The sequence below is a fragment of the Strix uralensis genome, chromosome 18 (genome assembly GCF_047716275.1).
Source record: "Strix uralensis isolate ZFMK-TIS-50842 chromosome 18, bStrUra1, whole genome shotgun sequence".
NCBI classification, from domain to species: Eukaryota; Metazoa; Chordata; class Aves; order Strigiformes; family Strigidae; genus Strix; species Strix uralensis.
In genome coordinates, this window is record NC_133989.1 from 14,614,561 (window position 1) to 14,635,253 (window position 20,693).

General features: G+C 47.0%; 1 non-coding gene across 1 annotated transcript; it reads left to right on the forward strand.

Moving 5' to 3' along the window:
- The first annotated feature begins 17,298 nt into the window (after nt 1-17,298).
- TRNAE-UUC (transfer RNA glutamic acid (anticodon UUC)) lies at nt 17,299-17,370 on the forward strand. The gene has a single exon. It is a non-coding gene; the product is annotated as a tRNA-Glu (tRNA).
- The last annotated feature ends 3,323 nt before the right edge of the window (nt 17,371-20,693 follow it).

Below are 20,693 nucleotides of genomic sequence, written 5' to 3' on the forward strand. Positions count from 1 at the left end.
GTAAATTCTTCACTATAGCTGGAAACATAGATTCAGGCTACATGTTCGGCAGGTGAAACAGCTTGTGTTAAGCCGCCTAGAGTTTGAGAGTTCAGAGTGCTCATCTTGATGGCTTTTCACTCTCCTTCCGCAAGAAGAACTGGAAGAGAAGTGGAAGACAAGAAGCAGTGCCAGCCATGGCTGGTCCCTCGGCTCTACCCCACGCAGGCATAGAGCTCCAGGCCAGTGCAAGGAGAGGGTCTGACTGAATGGTGAAACAAGGGACCTCATGCCTGGACCCTCTCTTTTCCCAGGACAGCAGGTCTGGGCAGAGTCCAGGCACAGTTTCCATCTCCCCTGGGCCCATGCCTGGTGCCTGCATCACCAGCCTGTAGATCGCCACAGCTGGGGCATGCTCATGGTCGTGGTCCTGCTCATGCCACTGTCTCCCCTGCTCTCTCAGCACCTCGCTCATCTATATTAAAATCTCATCTGCTTTATCTCTCCCCATCATATTTCATGCCATCATGCCAGTCTGGATCTCTCCTGTGTTTATTAGTTTCCCTGTGCCCATATGTTATCCTCCCTGGTGGGTCCCACCCTCCAGGTCAGCAGCTTGGCAGCGTTGGTGGCCCTTTGGCCCCTTGCCCCTCCTGCAGCATGTGGTCCCTGCGGAGTTTAGGTACCTGCTCCCTGGCTTCTCACAGGGTGTGAGAGACCATCCCACACCTCTGGGACTGCAGTGAAGAAAGAGGCAAAGCCCAGCCTGTGCTGATGGCATGTGTCCCGTGTCCCCAGCTGCTGTGTCCTGCAGGGCTGCCCGTGCCCTTGGGAGACAGAGCTACATCCCAGCACTACCATCAGCTATCCAGCTCCTCTTCCCTCTTGACTTCTGACACTCTAGTGCAAATCCAAACCACAGGTCTCTTTCACTGTTGCAGAAGGCAGTGGAGGAGGGATGTCCTTCTCCAGGCTCCATTTCTTCATCACACTGGAAAAGGCACTGCAAATACATTCCTCTACATTGTCTAGTGCTTTATTTAGTTTAAATTTCTAAAGGGTTGGACCTGCCACCATTTCCCTGGAGAGATTATTCCAGTATCTGCTAGATCTCACTCTGGTAAATGCTTCCTGCTACTCACCTTATATTTTCCTTTTCTTAATTTCATCTCATTATTCTTAGCTCTAACCCCTTAGCTAGTAGCCATCCCTTTTCTCCCTGCTGACAGAGCCTCTGGTTGGATTTGTAGGAGCTCTTGGCATTTACTGGCCAGGTCATTCCCACCAAAGCCAATGGTTTCCATGGTGCACAGGCTAATGACAAGTGCTCCTGGCTTGGAGAGACCTTCTTGGTCGTCTTGTTTCCCTTGGAAGGGTCTGTGCTGCCATCCTGTTCACCTCATGTCTCTAGAGATGGGTTAACCCCACCCTGGGAACTCCAGGTTACTGATCCAGTTCCCAGCCCTGAAGCACCCATTGAAGTCGGTCGAAAAGCTTGCATCAGGGATGGGATGAAGCTGTAATCCCACAAATGTGCTAATCTTTGGATCAGGAGCACTCAGTGCTTAAATGACTCTCGCAGACAGCTGAGAGTGTGTTTTGCTAAAGCAAACTGCAATTACATTTAGTATCTTCAATTTAGCTTGACATGTTGCCTCTAGAAAGAAGAGATGTCTTCTATTAAGGGCTCTGCAGTACAAACAGTATCTTTGACCCTCTCCTCTCTCCTCTTGCAGCCCCCCCAAACCCTCTGCTGGGCTGCATGACCAGGTGAGCAGAGATGATGGCAGCAGGCAGTTCTGGCCAGCAGGAAGGAGCTGCTAATGCACATCTATTTCTGTCACAGCAAGGAGCATTATACAGCTCTGACTGAGGAAATGAAATGAGAGCCTGTGTGGAGACCTGAGCAAATCCAAGAGAAAAGGAACCAGCTACTTCACTACAGAAACCAGAGGAAGCAGCTCGCCAGAGCACAGTGATGGATAAAGGCAAGCACCTGCACGCTACATCTCTGCACCGGTCAGCACATCTGGGGCAGCAAGATGAGGGAGTTTTCCCCAAGCTGAGAGCCCACCTAGCAGTAATGAAGATGGATTTTGTTTTCCCTGTCTTCATGGAGTAAAGGTTTAATATCCTCTGTATTGTCCATGTGCCATGCAGAGGTGAAGGTCTCCTCCCTCTATGTCTTCTTAGGGAAGAGCAACAGACTGGAGACAAGGTGATGAACCAGATCCACCTTTGGCTGCTTTCTCCAGGAAGTTATTTTTGGTTCAGAAATGTTCGATGATCTGATAACTCCTTGTAAATGTAGCAGTCAAGTCCCCTGCCCTGTTCCACACACTGGCACTCATGGTGGCCTTTCTTCCACCACCTTCCCCTCTCCCTTTATTACAGTTCTCTAACTTTCACAATATATGAGGCCATCAAGTTTCTCAGTAGCCCACTGTTAAACTGGACTTTGGGAACAGCCATGCCATAAGTAAAGATCTCCTTGGGCTCCTGGACAGAAGCAGACTCCCTAATGGGTCATGTCAATCCAGGTTACTTGCAGGAGAATTTCTGTTGCCAAAATTTTCTATGATATTCTTTCAGACCACTCATAGCTTAGGTCAGTTTCTGACCACACTCCTACCCCATGGTCCTTTTACACCGCATCCACCACATGTGTGATGCAGTGTGCAGCAGATCCTGTACCAGCCATTAAATCATTCTCACTGGAAGCCAAAGAGAAAACAGGGGTGTGTGAATAAAGTGCCTTAAGACACCTATCTAAAGTGCCTCAGGATGTCAAGAAGGGTGTAGGTCCCCCATAGGTCCCATTGCATTGATGAGGAAGTCTCAGCTACCCCGTGTCATTTCTGTGATGCAACACATCTATGTTTAGACACTCAGTCTCTCCCAAGGTTTCTGGAGCCCCAGGGTTCATCAGGAGCTGTAGTACCATGTGTTTGTATAGACCTCAAAGATAGACCAACTCTGAGTTTCTACAGAAAATTTAAGCAATGAGAGTGCTGATATCTGGAAAGGCTGATGGTTGGCAGCAGGAGTTTTCTGGAGTGCTTGGTGTGAAACGTGTTTTCAAGCCACAATGAATGTTGAACATGAGGAAGAACAAAGCACTCACAGGAGAAGGGGCAAACACAGCACTTGGCAAGCATCTCCACAGCAGGGTGGCATCGGAGCACGGTTGGCTCCATCTCACACAGCCCCTGCTTTCCTGGAGAACGTTGTACAGGGGGAGACAACTACAGTGACAGTTGTCCAACAGCAGGCATGGACTGGGGTTTCCCACAACTTAGGCATGAAAGTGCTTGCCTATAGTGCCTATGGAAGGTGAGCTCACACATGTGCTCAGGTATTTGCTAGTGTGAGAGCCCTGAGATTGCAGTGTGTCTAACCAGTTTGGAAGGCTGCACATTTCAAACCTGCTCCTCTTCTTAAGACTGGTGGCACAGCTACTGCTTGGAGGCACCACATCTCACTGAAGTCGTCAGAGATCCTACTGGCAAAGTACCCTTCCACCTCATCCCCAGTCTTTGTTATGGCTCTGCTCAGCAAGGCTTAAAGGCACTTAGGTGTGGAGGGTCCGTGTGTCCCACCTGGCTGTGACCGGGGTCTGCAGCAAAGCAACTTGGTGGGAAAATCAATGTGGGTTTGGATGGCCTGTGTGACTGGTGCAAAAGGATGTATGGGAGGTGGGAGGGACAAGGAGGAATGCCACTGTCCTTGGACTGTCATCACTCTCATAGTGGGCTGATATGTTTAAATATATGCCGACAGACTCCAAAGCTGTGGCCGGGGTATGCCCGGAGGAATTCACCAAAGTCAGCATCTAAATAAGGAAATACTGAACTTGGAAAGCTGGTCCATAGTGTGTGTGTAATCAACGTCAGCAGAAGAAGGTCCCTTCCCCCTCCCTTCATTGCATTAACGTTTGCTTTCATTTTACTACTGAACAAATGAAGACAACAGCTGTGTTATTTAACAGTGTGCGTTTTAGTACCAACAAAGAATGGTCCTTTAAAACATGCAAAATGCTGCGTGCCCTTCCAGTGAAAAGTGGAATTGCAGGTTTGGACAGAATGACCTAAACAATAAAAGTGCAGCTGGAGCATTAAAAACATAGTTGGTGGCGAGGATGGTTGGATTTGGCTTGACTAATTGGAACGATGATCACAAGGACAATCACGCTGCTTTAGGAGCAGAGCCATTTGCCACGTATTACTATAATGGCAAACCTTAAGGATCGGTGGATATTCAAAGAAGTGATCCAAAGTAAAAAACCATATCTCTATTGCTACTTGTTTTCTAAAGGTGATTCAGATACCATAACAATTGCTTCGCAATGAAAACCTTGGATCCAATGAATGAGCATAGGTTACCATGCCCGTGCTGAGTGAAGGAGGTGAAAGCAGCTCTTGGGGCCAGATTTGAGCTGACCTGGAGACAGCCACCGTGGGTACCAGAAGCAGCGAAACTACTGCAGTGCACAACTCCGCATGTGTTCGGTCAAAATATTTCTCCTGCTTTCAGCTTACTGCTAACATTTACAGCTTTGAGCTACCTTGACCCCAAAATTGTAGTGTAGGCTAGCATTGAGTCTGGGGAAAAAGAGTAAGCTTGAATATTCATGCTGCGGTTGCAAGGAAAGTTGTGCAGAGAATAACTCTCTGACATGAATGACACAACACATCCAACATCTTGTCTGAAGCACTCAGAAATGAAGCTTGAGCGTGCAAGGCATTTTGAAACCTAAATGGGAATGTTTGTGTAAGCTCAGGTGACAGTCAAAGGAGATATAATGCATCTTTGGGGTTAGTTTGATGCAAATGGGCACTTGAAAAGAGATGTGATGGTTGGTTAGCCAAAGGCGAGCGGTAATGTGTGCTAAAAAAGCTATTGTATTGATTGAAATGCATCTAGAAAACATCAGTCTGATCTAAAACATGAGTAATCAGCAGAAGATAAAGGCTATTTCATAGGGCTCACGAACATGTGTTTTTGAACACCCTTCATTAATAAATCAATTAAATGTTCATGTTGGCAGAGGGTTCAAAGCAGCCTTCAGTGCCCTGCTGGAGGAGGCGGCTGTCTCAGGCTGTGGGAGGAGGTGGCTGTGCCTCCAAAGGGGTGATGGGTGCTGGGGTGCTCAAGGCCACCGAGGTCTCCACTGGCAAGTGACCAGCGGTCACGGAGGACAGTGATCCTGGGATCAGTCGGGACAAGAGGCTGCAGAGCACTAATTGCAGAGCGAGGATCTGCCTGCAGCGCCGGAGCTCTCTCAGGACCAGCAGCCAGTTCCTGCTGTGCTGTTGGACCCCGGACTGGGAAATCCCTGCACCCTGTCAGTGCAAAGGGAGTTTGATTTCAAAGAGTAAATCCATCACTGTATCCATCGCAAAGGAGATCTCCTGTGACTCTTACTGAGGTCTCCCATCCTGGCAGCTCACAGACAGTTGGAGAGACAGAAATTTAGAAGATACACACAGAAGACAAATTGCATGCCAGAGACTGTGATGTGGCCCTTAAAAAGAGCATGTTTCCTGATAAATGATTGAACTTTCACTGCCTCCTATTGGTGCCTTCATCCACCAGCCCCTCAACTTCTGCTGCTGGTTACTTGATGGACTCAGACTGTTTCTGTCTATGGGACCTTCTGTACGTCCTGGGGACCAAGTGGGCTCCCTGAGTCCTGAAGGACAGGCAGGAGCCCTTCCTCTCTCCCATGCTGGGACTGCACAAAACCTTTGTGAGGTTTTGCTACAGAACTGACAAACTAGGTCTATCCTAAATCATGTGGGGGGGACAGACCCTGGTGCAGAGCCCATGTGAAATTTTTTACATAGGGAGTGCTCCTGCTGCAGCTATTCTACATCTTTCATGACCCTGGAGCTTGACTTTTGCTCTCCTCCAGCCCAGTGAGGTGCCCTCCGTGCTGACCTGCATGTCTGGTTTTCCTCCATGGACTCTTTTTTACTAAGTGATTTGTATAAAATCCAGCATCTCTGTCTAGAGCTGGTTTTGAAGGGAGAGGCCACAGGTGAGTGATGGGACCAACTTCCTACCCACACATGGAGTACTGCTTCATGAATCTTTGCCTGCATGAGCTGGAAGCAGGACCAGCCAAGGTCAAAAGTAAAGGTGTTTTCTGGCTGCCCTCCTCTCCACAGCACCCACTGCTTGCAGAGCAAGGCACCTTTTAAGCACTTCTCCATGCTGCTGTCCTGGCAGCATTTTTAGCTACTGCATCCTTCCACTCCTGGGATTTTCAGCCTGTAAATATGAGTTAAAATATGCACTGGTGTGAACTGCAACTCCCATTCCTCTGCCTGCCTGCCTGTATCTCCTGGATGGTCCACTGCAAGGGGAAGCAAGGCTGGGAGCAGACTGTGCTGGCAGCTCAAGAGAGGTTTTGGTGCAACAGTAAGGTAAATGGCTTTGGGATCTCGGGAAATACTGCTTTCTCCATGCTGTTGGGTCATGTAGCATGAGCTGCACTCAAGCTTTCCTCCTCCTGATCGTAATGCAGGCTGATGGCCCTGTCATGGCGAGAAGCTGTGACGCCAGCTGACTCTGCTGTGGCCCTGGGGTGTAACCATGCAGCGGGTGTGTGCTGTGGCAGCAGTGTCACTGCATCATGACAGTGATGCTGTAGGACGCGAGGTCATCGCAGCAAGACGGCAATGGGCTGTGACGGCTCCTTCACAGGGACTGGCAGCAGTGACTGAAGAGCTCTGCAACATGACACGGATGCAGGAGGAGCGTGATGGCACTGCAGTGCCAAGCAGTGTCCATCATCTGTGGTGGGTGAAGAAATGGATGTAACAAGTGTGTTGGGTTCTGAGGGCCAACCTTCTCCCTCAGTGACCTCCCTGGCATGGCTTCAGCGGTCAGCAGATGGTGGGGCCATAGGACCACATCCATGCTGAGCTTCCCTGACAGAGCTTGACCCATCCACCAAAACCAGCTCTCCAGCACAGGGCACAGGATGCACACCCTGCAGAGCTCTTACAGCTGTGATCTCCCTGAGTTTGTAGTCTAAAGCTTGACTTTTGTAAGGATCCTAGAAATGAATGTATAAATTAAAATTCACTTTAGTGCTCATGGCTTCACACCTCTATGGCGAGCAAACCACACGCTAAGGACTCACATGTCTAAGCAGCACATCCTGACATGCCTCCTTTCTCCATGGTCTCACCCAGGCACAAGCAACACTGTCCAGTAGAAAAGCCGTCTGCAAGCTTAGTTGGTCTTGGCTTAGTGCCACAGCCCATCTTGGTTTCCTTGAGAAACAGCTTCCCTCAAGAAGAAATGCCCATGTCCCTGTTCGCAGCAAAGACCCAATGCCCCCCCGCCAGAGCACATGCCGTAAAGGTAAAGTTGAACCACCTGGGCATGCCAAGCCCTCTGGCTGAAAACAAAGTCGTCCTGAACACCCCATGGCTCCTGGTCAGATCATGGCTCGTGCACTCCCTGCCCAGGAGCGAACTGGGAGCTGATGGGAGCCCTGGGAGTGAGGTCCTGCCCATGTACAAAACTCTGTTTTTCTGACCTTTCACATATAGAAAAGTTTGGGAGGGTAGTTTTTTGGAAAGAGTTGCAGTTCAGTTGCACACGTAATGCCCCTTTTAGAGAGCACCAAAACCAAGATACTAATAAATGAAGCAACCTGACTATTCTTGGCCCTCTTCTTCCTTCTACCACCAATTTTTACAGTAAAATAGAGTTTTACTTCAAGAACTATGCATTTTTAATAGATTTTATTTACATAATTCTTCTGTCTAATAAGGTGGATTTTAAATGCTTTAAATGCAGCATAGTTCTATCAGACCTTTGTAGAAAAGAAACTACAATGAAGATTCTTGTCTCCTAATGTTCTGGGTTTCAGGCAAAAATTATACTATGAGATAGGAATGCTTAAAAAAAAATAGTTCCACTGAACAAGAAAATCCAGTTAGAAAAAACTGTATTGGAAAACATCTATTTGCCCACAAAATAATGTAAAAATAATGAGTCCATATTCCTCTTTGATGTGTGTGGCACATGCTCCTTTAAGGAGAAATTCTGTATTTCAGAGATAGTGTGCATATCGTGGAATGAAACGGTTGTTATGGCAACAACTCTCAAAAGCAAGTACTTAACTGAGAAATGTGTTCCACATAGCCATAGAAAAATGAAAACATGAAAACAGAGACAGGAAGAATGGACAAACAGAAGCAGTATGAGATGGCAAAGCCATTTCTGATTTTCAAGCGCACAGAGAAGCAGCACTGAACTAGCTTTTGGGATTTTTTTTTTGTTTTAATTTAAAGCCAAAGTTTAAAGCTGCATCTGTTCCTGGAAGGTTTAATATGTCTTTTATTTGATGTTGGTGATCTAATAATTAAAAAGTGCCATATCCTATTAGTCCACCCTTATTGTTGTGGACCAAAGGACGGGGCACAGTTAGGCTGGTGTTTATTGCTGCTGTATTCAAACAGCACACCCAGCCCGGGGCACGGGGAGCCGGCATCCCAGGGCAGCTGCACCTCCAGGATCCCTGGGATGGACGGATCCAGTCTCCTACGGCTCAGAGACCATGGGTCAGGGATTCCTGCCTGGCAGGTCACTGGAGGGTCGTGTAACCATCTGCACTGAACCACCTCCATGCAGGCTTGTTGTGAGGCTGAACCCCAGACCCATGGACCAAGCCTGGTCCATGCAGCCCCTGGCCACCACCCAGCAGATCAGTCTAAAGCACCGTGGAAGAGATAGAAGCCCAAAGCATTGACTGCCTTTGGCATGGCTGGTGTCATGTCTCCTCCCATCACATTCACATAGTCTGGAGACCAGACCGTTTCCCATGCTACAGAGAAAACCCCTCTGGTCTGTCTCCTCCTGGAAAAAATGTCATTCCTGAGCCCAAATCTAGTCATGGGTTTAGCCCAGGACAAGCAAGCAAGGCAAAAGGTGTTGTGCGCAGACCCTATTTCATTTCGGTATCCATTTCAGTATTTCCAGTGTGGATATCTGGACTCCCTCAGCACTGGCAATACCTTCTAACTTCATAATATGCTCCATTTCATAAGCACACACCTAACTTTTGCACGAAGACCCCCAGGCTGGTCCCTGAGTGGCACCTTTCAGCGCTGCTCTCTAGCCTGATAACTTTGTTCTGTACAGCCTTCCCTTTAAGTGGATCCACCTCCACTTCGTAACTCCTGTAACTCCTTCAATAGATATTCTGGGAAGAATCTCTATTGAAAGACTGATTTCCCATCAGGGTCTGTATGCAATATTTTGTTTAAACCTAGATAGATTAGCTCCTCTGCTCCTCTCTGTTTTCCTATTAAAATGATATTAAATTAGTCTAATGTGATCTACTTTTGATAAAACCTTCCTGAATTTTTCCTCTCATTTTGTATTTGCCTCCACGTCCTCGGAGGTCCATGTCTCAGTCAAATTTTCTAGGGCAAATGGAAGAGCCTGAAATGAGAAAGTGAAGCAGCATCAAAAAAAAATTATTTAAAAAACCCTCTAGTATTTAAGGTAACCTGAACTGATCTTCCTGATTTCTTTAACTACCCTGTTACATATTGCTTATCAAAGCACCTATAGAAATGCCAGAGCCATAAGAACTGACTCAGCTGCAAAGTGAAGCGTGTCAGTGCGTGAAGCTGAAGGTTTTTACTTTGCAGTCGAGGTGGGCTACATGCACGAGCAGTAACCAGGTACACTGCTGCAGCTCAGCTGTTTTCCCTGACCATCCACACCCATCTTTACTTTGCCTCCACAATTGCCTCTTCCTGGCTATAGATAAACTGTGCTGGAAGCCGACTTCCTGGGGGAAAACTTGGTTTTGTGTTCTCTGTGACTTTGCCCAGCCTTGTCTGGCCTTGCCCGGCCTCAGCTGGATTTGGGTAGGGTCTGGGATGGGATCTTTCCTGAGCGGTGCTGGCTGTGGCTGGCTACTGCTGCACACCCTGCACTCACCACACTGAGGCACCCAGGAAGGATGAAGGGTCATCGCTGGTGGGTGACATCTTCTGTTTAGCAATGCCAGGTGTGTCCAGGGCTCGTGGGACCCCACTAGACCCATGTCCGGGAGGAAAATTAGCAAAAAGACTGGGACAAGTGAAGATGGAATCACCTGGCTTCACGACTCCTACCCCACACTGACCTCCTCAGACCAAATTTCTGAAGGTGTTGGTGATCTTCAGGTTCATATCTAGGGCAGGGTGCATCTCACCCAAGCTCTCTCACCATGAAGCCTTTCCTCTGATCTATGTGTCCCTCTCCCTCTGTGATCAGTGGGGAGAGGAGGCATCTCCAGAGCACAGGCATCTTAAGAGAGCATCTAAACAAGGAGGCTAACACCCCTCCAGAGCATCCATTCCTCTCCATTGACTTTTCTGGAGCTCATTACTAACCCCAAATATCATTTGGGAGACAGATATAGACTGGCTGGATGAGGATTTATCCTGTGTTGTGTGTGACAAGTGAAGGGAAGGATTTCTCAATCTAACCCAGGTCTGCTGAATCCTCCTTTGCAAATAAGTCACTTACATGTCCCGAAGGCAAAGCAAGAATTTGTAAACGAAAACTTTTTCAAATAAATCTTTTGTAGGATTTACAAACCTTCTGATCGGATTTGTAACTCCAGACACAGATTTGTATACTTGCTGCGAGATTTGAAGGATTTAAAAATCCATCTCTTGACTTGTGAAACAATCTAACGTTTTAGAAACAGGTAGCTAAACCTAAGACTAAAAGCACACAGCACTTGGGCCTGAAGGTTTAGTGACAGGATTTATACATTAGAATGGGGAGATAATGTAACTCAGGTGTATTAAATCCTGATTTATTAACAAACTCAGAAGTAATAGCTTTACAAATAACTCCCAAGACATTTAAAAGAGTTTAACCCTTAGAGTACTAACATTTATCAGACTGCCACCTCTGTGAATGCTAAGCAATATATTTAAATATACTGGGGAAAATTCAACTGTATTGAAGACAAGCCCTGCAGCCCCTCTCCCTGGTGTTTCTCTCTCCTGTGGGAGTTGGGAGCGACTCCTGAGGGTCTGGGAAGGGGCTTCTGCAAGTGCTGCAGACACCCCTGGCATGCTTCTGGGGTGCTTTTTGGTCCCATTGTGCTCAGACACTTGTTATGGCTGCACGCCTCTGCCTGCTCAGTGGGATAGGGCCCTGTCACATCCCTCTCCTAACATGTCCCAGTGCCACTGCAGCCTCTCTGCCTTTTGGGGGGTGATGTCTGGGCTCAGAAACCACTGATGGTTGGGCTGGGGAGGGCACTTTGGTGGGCTATTGTGGGGAGAGGTCTGGAAGCATGTAGGGAACAGGACAAGCTGTCTCCATTATTGAGGGCTCCGTGAAAAAAGATTCTTTCTGGGGATGCTCTCCCTGCAACGTCTTCTTCTCCTCTCCCTCAGTCTCAGTTTTTTTCCAGTTACTTTCTATCTAGGCTACATGGCTTTGAACTCCTCACAGGGTAGAGATGGGGGACCTCCACTTCGGGATGATGAGGAAGGATTTATTCCAGCTGCTCAAGCGGTCTGTGTGCTCTCCTATCTTTAAATCTCTTGGGTTTGGCAATAACCAGAAGCTGATTTCTGTGTGTTCACAGTCAGTTCTGCAGTAATTTTACCTTTGACAACCTGTTTGAAGATAAAAGTTTTCACTGCAGAACCAACTCTTCTCCATTCATGTTTATGCCAAAATGCACCAACATAATAAAGGAACATTTCCAGAGCAGTTGTAATTTTTAGATAAAAAACCATAATTACTTGAGAGAGTCTGACAGGACTGCTAATTCCCCTTTCCTCTTTCCTCTGGTGCCCTATTAGCTTTTGTTTAGCATAATTGAGTTCTCACGGCAGTGGCATGCCCCAGTGAGCAGCATGTTTTGGGATTGCCCTGGGCACTTGACAAGCTCCACGGGTATCCAAACCCTTGTACAGGGAGACAAGCCCAGGGTGTTTTCAACTGGTGAAAGAACTTGGTGCTGTTTGTGTCCAAACTTGCTTGGAAACAAAATGACCATTCACAACTGCTTGCTCTGTTAATGGTATAAAGTGCACTAGAAAATGATTGTGAAAATAATAGCTACTTCCTAATGAGAGCGCCGAGAGCAGCAGGCAAAGGCTGGAGCGCTGCGTGCAGGGGGAACTGGAATGGAAAAGGTACTTGACATCTCTTGTGGGTTCAGCTTGCATGAGCAATTAAACATTTTTAAAACTTAACTCTTATTCCCTTTGGTGAGCTTTTCTCTCTTCCTTCTATTTGGCTCTTCCTCAAATGGCTGCTCATTATTTTTGGAACGTTTTTCTATCGTACTTTGATCAGGACTGATTATACGTTGCATGGGAGCACCCAGAAACCAGCCACTGAGTAAATGCAGATGAAGCCTTCCCTCCTGCTGAGGGCTATGTGCCACTGCTCTGCCTGCAGTCATGCAGCATCTCTGAGAATCAATCCTTGACCTCTCCATGTTTTTATAAATATATTTAAGATCTGAATTATGTTAGGGATGAAGTATCTGCTGCGCTTCCCTTTACGTGTTTAGCTTGTGCATTTTTCACCTTAGACACTGAAAGGCATCAGGAAAGGTTTTCAGTTTCTCTTCCGAGTTGGCTCAGGTTTGTGGTGGACCTAAGCCCTGATTCAATAAAGCATTCAGTCACCTGCTGAGCTTTAACCACATCCTTAAGCTCAACTTTATTCAGGAAAGCTCTTAAGCATGAGATAAAATCCCAAGAGTTTTCAATGATTTGGTAAATCTCGAGTGAGGGGGTGGACTGCTCCCTTGTTCTACCAAAGCAATCAGCAAAGCTCTCACTGAAGGCAGGACTGGGGTTGGTGTCTCTCTGTGAGCATGTTTTTTGTGGTGCTGGGCCAGGATGCAGTTGCCAAGGGCACCATCATGGCTGATGCCTCACAGTGAGAGAGCAGATCCATCCTTCCATCCATGCATCCATGCATCCACCCATCCATGCATCCATCCATCCATCCATGCATGCATCCATCCATCCTGGGCCACTCTGTGTTGAGTCTTGCCCTACACAGGCTTGAACACCATGGTTGCATGGTGCAAGCAGAAGGGCAGCTCCTTTAAACGTGGCAGCAGGTAGGGAAGAAGTGGTAGGTGGTGACAACACTTATCAATTTAACCCGGAGCAGCCGAAGAGCCCTTGGGTCCCCCGTGCACACCTGACTCCATCTGGACCATCTCCCAGCAGAGACAGTGCAAGCACTTGGATGGATGCAGTGGCTCTGCTGGGCACTGCCTCCACTGTCATCATCCTTCTCATGATTTAGGTGACCAGAAGAAGGGAAAGGGTTAAAACAAGAGTAATTAATATAAGAAGACTGTTCATTACTATAAGACGTCTGTGTATCATTAAATTTCATTTGAGCTTTAATTAGACAATTTTTTTTTTCGTATAAAAGCCTTTGTTGTGTCAATTAGTTGATTGACTATCATCTGGTTTCTGGGTTAGTGAAACCTGATCCGTTGTGAATGAATTTGTTTATCAGGGAAAAAGGACCAGGGGATGGAAAAAAAATTCAATTAAATGTCAATGTGTGGAGTGACAAGCAGCATTCGATAGGGCTTTTAGTTTAATTGCTTGTATTTCATTAAGAGATATATTTATCAAGAGAATTCTTCATTTTCAAAAGATCTTGAATGTCTTCTTGCTCGCCTCTGGCTTTTTAGGTACTCTTGCAGTATTCAAAAAACATAGAGAACTCTTTTTTTTTTTTTTTTTATTAGAAAAAGCACTTTATTGTGATATGTCCCGAGCCTGTTACATCACTGACATGCGGTGACAGCTTCTTGATGACATCCACATGCAAATTGCAGGGGACAAGGTGTACCCCTACATCATTTGAAAGGCTATCACCAAAGATCTGCCGCTCCCTCTACTGTTCTGCAGCCTGTGACTGTGCTGAAAATAGTGTGTTAATCCTGAAAGTTTGTGTGAGGAGGAAATCATTCAGCTCCCAGCCCTAGGAACATTTTGGAAGGTCTGTTTTCAATGTTTTAAAGGCTGTAAATCCCTTTGGGAGGAATGGTTTTCATTTGTGTTTTATTTGGATTCCAACTCATCACTTGTGGTTGGCAAATAAAAATGAAATAGCCTTTGGCAGGGGGCTGGCAGGCACCCTCATAATACAGCGTGTTTGGCCTGTGCTGGTGTAGTTGTATAGGAGCATCACTTGAAGTATATACAGTCACACTGGAATAATGTGCTGAGAGCACTGGAGTTTATTTTGATAACTTTCTGTTTATTTCTAACCCAGCCTAAAAACTGAGTAGATAAGCCTGCAGCTGGGTTTGTTAGAGTGATGGCAACAGGATTCCAACAAAACTGCCAAAATGTTAAACAAATGGACATTTTCCTGAATGCCCAGGGAAAGGGCAGGAGCAGGGAACCCTTGACCTCAGAGCATGGTGGTGGAGGCTCACCCCTGTCATGCCTGCTGCTGTGGGAGGAGCGGTGGGACACGGGTGCAATGCCCCATTAGCGTAGGACCTCCAGCAACGCTGCTCCAAGGGTGAGATATCAGAGCCCAGTTTTACTCTTGTAGAGCACGGGGGACTAGATGCATCAGCCAGCAGCTTTTGTGGAAAGGAGATTCTTTTAGCCTGGATGTAGGAAATTACCTGGCCAAGTGATCAATCTGTTGGGTATGGAGGATAACTGGAGCAAAGGAGCCCCTGTGACACCAAGTCCTGCCCTCCACTCATGCAGCAAACCCTGCTGGGTATCACTTTGGTAAGATGATCAAGCTCCTCCTCAAAACTAGTTTAATTCCTTGCCCTTGGGAGATTTTCTTTCCAGATATTGAGGCTGGGGAGCAAGGAGTCTCTCTCTGTGGATTTGCTCAGTGCCCAGCAGAAATCCTGACAGGGCCACTGGGAGTGTCTGTATGATAAGTAGTTCTAATGAGTAACTAATTACACCCAGCACATGGGTGATCAAGCTCTTTTTCTGAAACACATCAGTACAGTTCAGGTTTTCTGTCATGTCTGTATTCTGTGCCCCTATTTGCTTGCAAAGTACAGCCAGGACATGGCCTGTTCTCAGAAACCCATTATTTCTCTTATTCTGTGATGAGAATTCTCTTTCAAAGAATTCAGATAAGATGTTGGGAGGCAACGCAGGAAGCAACTGGCAATTACATCCTCCCTGCACATTTTGTCTGCAATGCTACACCAGCATCACGATAACGACTGGAAAGCCTGGGATTTACATGAGCAAAACAGAATGGCAAAGCACAGAGAAATGCTACAGGTTGTTCTCTCTGGGGGCAACCTATCACTTTACAAATGTACTTGGAGAGACCCAGGGTTTGGGCAGAGGAGAGCTGAGATGACTGAAGAGTCTGTATTTTACCTTAACCTACTGAAGAAGGAAAAATAAAAAACATACCAGCCTTTCCAAGAAGACTTCATAGCAGAAGAAGAAGAAGAAGAAGAAGAAGAAGAAGAAGAAGAAGAAGAAGAAGAAGAAGAGGAAGAGGAAGAGGAAGAAGAAGAAGAAGAAGAAGAAGAGGAAGAAGAGGAAGAAGAGGAAGAAGAAGAAGCTATACAGAGGGAGGCAATACTGTGTGGTGTTTGGGAATAATTATGAAGAATCCTACTCTTCCGTACTGGACAAGAGCTCTAGAAGAGTAACAGGAGTGTGCAGTGAACATCATACACCAGCATCAGATACTCATCCATGCCTCCAGCTGGGGTGGACTTAGCAAACCTGACTTCATTTTGAAGGCTGAAGGGGGCAGCTCAAGGTCTTTAGGTCTGGCCCTACTCAGCAGCTCCTTCCCTACGCGGTGGGAGGAGGCACACAGTGCCCATCTTCCCCATCTGCCCATAAGTGGCGATGGTTGCACAGCCATGTTTTATGGCCATCCACCCCAGGAGAATCCCCAAGGGGTATCTCTGCTGCTTTTTGAAGCATATGGTCCTGCAAGGTGCTTCCCTGTGCCCATCAGGAGCTGAATGTTCAGAGTTGGAGACCACAGGTTTTGAACCCTGGCTTGGCAAGCCATGGTCTTTTTAGATATGTGTGCCTTCATGGATGTCCAGACATGGACAGAATGTTCAGGCTGGGCCAGGGACAGCAGAGGGGCTTGTTCTCATTTGTTTGTACTGTAAACTGAGTTTTCATTAAAAAAAAAAAAAAAAAAAATCTTGTGAAAAATGTCCTAACTGAGAAACAAATACACAACTGCTCACCTTCCCTGGAGCAAGACCTGCCTGGACATGCCTGTACTATGTCCCTAGGAGAGGTAATTCCCTCTTTGTGGCTACTCCATCCATTTTGGCTCCCATGACAATTCAGAGGTGTGCAAAGGTTCCCAGTAAACCATTCAGACCTGCCTCACCCCATCAGTTTTTGGGATTTCCTTGGTCAGGGGAAGGAGGGGCCATGTCCTACGCATCACCTACTAGGCATCTTCATCCTGTGCTTTGCTCCACAGAAGCTCCTCAGCTGCAGCACCCATTGAGCTATCTCCTGAGGTCCTGGTGGTGGTGGCCCGTGGTGGACAGGACTGCTGGGAGGTGCTGCGGGAAGCCGGTTTAGTGTGCCAAGCAGCTCCAGCCCCTTAGCCATAAATGCTTTGTTTTCATCTCTAAGTAGCTGAAGAAGTGTGTGCCTATCAGTAAATCTCCATCATCCCAACTGCAGCGTGTTTCCTCAGATAAGGGTGCTGTGTAATGGCAATTATGTTTTCATTTGTTGTGAGAAAACTTAATACGCAGAGTGGCAGAAATGTTATTCATCCTCTGTTAATTATGAGCTACTTACTGTAGGGAATCATGCAAAAACAAAAAAGTGTAATCACATGAAATAAAGGGGAAGCAGCTTGTGCACTTGCCTTCATGCTGGGTGGAATTAGCTCCTGCAATGCTCTGCCACCAATTATCGTTAATAATGCTGCGTGGCCCCGTGTGTGACCTGGCCTTCAGCTCTGCACCATCACAACTCCCCAGGGAGATGGGTGCAAGGGCCTGTGTGCGGGCAGATGCTTGGGACCGTGATCCAGGGGTGCTTAATGCAGCAATACTCCTGGGATTGGGCTTGCATGGACTCGGCCTGTCCCACCATGAGCTCTGAAATGCAGCTACAGGAGAATCCCAGCAGAGACCCAGCCAGATCAAAGAGCTTGAGCCGTTGTCTTTTTTGGGATGCAGCAGGGAAGAAAAGGACAAAAGGACGGGGTCATACTGGGGCTGGCTGTTGGCCATGGGCCTGGGAGCAGGACCAGCTGAGCCTGCGGGTGCAGGGCCAGGTGGGCTGGGGACTGAGCTCCCACATGGTCCAGCGGTCAGGATTCCTGGTTTTCACCCAGGCAGCCCGGGTTCGACTCCCGGTGTGGGAAAACAGTTGTGTTTCTTCTCATACCTGTTTTTGGGCTCCCTTGGACAAGGAAGATGCTGGCCTGCTGGAGCGGGTCCAGCACAGGCTGCCAAGGTAGTGGGGGCTGGAGCATGGTGCAGACAAAGGGTGTCCGATGGACAGAGCTCAGAGAGAAGGTGTTGAGGGGAAGATTTCATTGCTGCCTGCTGAGAGGTCACAGACGATGGGGCCAGACTCTTCCCAGAGGCACCAGCTGGAGCAAGGGAACTTCCTCTTAGTTATGAAGAATAATTTTATCACCATGTGGTGGTGAAACACTGGAACTGGGGCTCAGGGAAACTGTGGGGGTCTCTGTTCCTGGAGATATTTGGAACTCGACTGAACAAGGCCCTGAAGAACTTGCTGCAGCTGGACCTACTAGAGCATGTAGGCTGGACTAGAGACCGTCAGAGCACACTTCTGACCCATAAAGTTAATTCTTGGAAGGTGTTAGGATGGTTTTAATTTCCCTGGGGATAGGATAGTTGGTGGTTCCTCATCCTAGCTGAGCTGTCTGAGCTCTCTTCACCTCTCCGGTGACCCAGGGGATGGCTTTGTTGAGATGCTGGGTTACATTAGAAGTAAGTGAGACACAAAATCTGCCTTTCAAGGAGTGAGAATTACACAAAAACATTTATTTGAGATGGTAAGGAACAGACTACCAAGGACGTAAGGCTGGGACACTGCTTCCCTGATGGAACTGCTGCTTCAAGAGTGGACACCCTGCCCCTGCAGCCAGGCCTGTGGAATACTCATGCGTGGGTATAAATTTGTCTTCTGAGTAAGAAAAAGAAATAATCAGGGTGTGATCTGTACAACAGCTCAGCAACTGATGAGGATTATCAGTAATGCTTTTTTTGAGCACTGTAAGCTTAATGACCTGACATAATGTAGCAAGCACTTTAATTCCCAAAGAAATATTTTTTATTCCAGAAAGTAATAAATAGCAACCGTAACTTCTTTGAGGGAAATTTCACTGCAGATCTATGCCATATCTAATGAGAAACTTTCTTCTGAGCTCATACCATTAAGAATATAAGAGAAGGGGTGTTACCTACATTTTGCATCCTGTGTAAGTACCTCTGCACAAAGAGAGGGACTTTTACAGAGGTAAGCATTTAATATGTCTGCGCATTGTTACAAGACTTGGATTTTTCAGGGTTCAGTGCTACCACTGAATAACTTTGCCTTTGTCACACAAGTATTCCAGTTGAGTTCCTCAGACTATAGCAGGGGACTCACCAGACCTAAAACCCCATGAGCATGTTCAAGCCTTAAAATGGACACAAAGTGCAAACAATGTTATTTGAGTCATTTGAATAAAGACTAAATTCTTGATTACTTGGATCTTTCCAGGAATGACCAAGAACAAAAAAAGAAGTGAGATTCATCGTCTCAGCCTTCAGCTGTGAATTTTCTGCTCAGCTCTGCTGCTGATACCGAGAGAGCAGATGCTTCCTTACTCTGCAGAAACGCAGCGTGTGAAACAGTATTTTAACAGCTTTATCTGATATTTTATATCTCACTGTCAAACATAGCAATGATTCCACTTCTATTTGGGTAAGTAATCTGAAAAGAAGGCAGCAATAATCTCTCAGGAGAGCCAGGCACGGGACTAATTACTCCAGCTAGAGATTTGTAAAGACACATTTTCAGTGCTGGGATTTTATCATTCCACAGGGTAATTAAAAGACAACCCTGTCAAAGGAAGTTTTTCAGTCTTAAATATTCTTTTTCCTCTATGAAGAATAACCCTTTCCAAGCTCACTATTGGGTTGGCTTTACTTCCCAGTGATGAGTGGGGGCTACCCATGGTACTTGCCTACAAGCCAGCTCAATGCCATGCTCAGGTGGTTGCAGCGACTGGGCAGAGCAGTGGCTGTTTCTGTGTCACCTCTGAGTGTCAGGCGTTGGGAAGGAGGGATGCTTTTGCAGAGGGTTGGACCCAGGAAGAAATTATCTGGCCACTGCAGAGGTTTAAAGAGACACTCCTCTTGGGCATGCTGATCAGATTGTCAAATGCTGTGAGTCAGGGTCGTGCATCAGCGACCAACCAGAGGCAGAATTTGTTTCTTCAGTGAAGCACTTGTATGAGGGTCAACAGGTTTAACAAGGCTCACTGCCAGGTCCTGCACTTGGGTCACAACAACCCCACGCAATGCTACAGGCTTGGGCAAGAGTGGCTGGAAAGCTGTCCGGTGGAAAAGAACCTGGGGGTGTTGGTCAACAGATGGCTGGATATGAGCCAGCAGTGTGCCCAGGTGGCCGAGAAGGCCAATGGCATCCTGGCTTGTGTCAGAAATGTGTGGCCAGCAGGGACAGGGAAGTGACTGTCCCACTGTACTCAGCACTAGTGAGGCCACACCTCAAATACCCTGTTCAGTTTTGGGCCCCTCACTCAAAAAAGACATTGAGATGCTGGAGCGTGTCCAAAGAAGGACAATGAAGTTCATGAAGGGTCTAGAGCACAAATCTTATGAGGAGCAGCTGAGGGAACTGGGGTTGTTTAGCCTGGAGAAAAGGAGGCTGAGGGGAGACCTTATCGATCTCTACAACTATTTGAAAGGAGGTTGTAGTGAGGTGGGTGTTGGTCTCTTTTCCCAAGTAGTAAGTGATAGGATGAGAGGAAATGGCCTCAGGTTGTGCCAGGGGAGGTTTACATTGGATATTAGGAAAAATTTCTTCACAGAAGGGGTTGTCAAGCATTGGAACAGGCTGCCCTGGGAAGTGGTTGAGTCACCATCCTTGGAGACATTTAGAAGATGTGTAGATGTGGTGCTTAGGGACATGGCAGTGCTAGGTTAACAGCTGGACTTGATGATCTTAAAGGTCTTTTCCAACATAAATGATTCTATGATTTTATGATTCTATGAAATCAGAACAAGGAAAGCTGCTCGTTGCAATGGGTTATGGCTCAGCCACCTCTTGAATGCAGGTCTATGGCCTGGGACCAGAAATAACATCCTTGGTTGCTGCAGAAAAGGTATCGGTGTGTGCTGTTATGGACAGATGCTGCCCTTGGGTCATTCCCTTTACCCCTGGGTGGGAAACAGCCCTCATATGGGGTGAACAAAGTGTTCCTGCTTTGATCCCCTTCTTGTTTATAGGGCACCATGTCTTTCTGTGCCAGGCTGGCTCAGTGCAACCAGCAATGACCACAACAGAAATATAAAGCAGAGTTCAAAGGATGACTCATTGGCAGAGGGGATTTAGACACAGGTTTGCAAATGTCATGGAAAGACAAGTTACATTCAGAGCAAACTATTTGGTTATCCAAGGCAGCTCAGATCTGGAGTCAAACAGTCA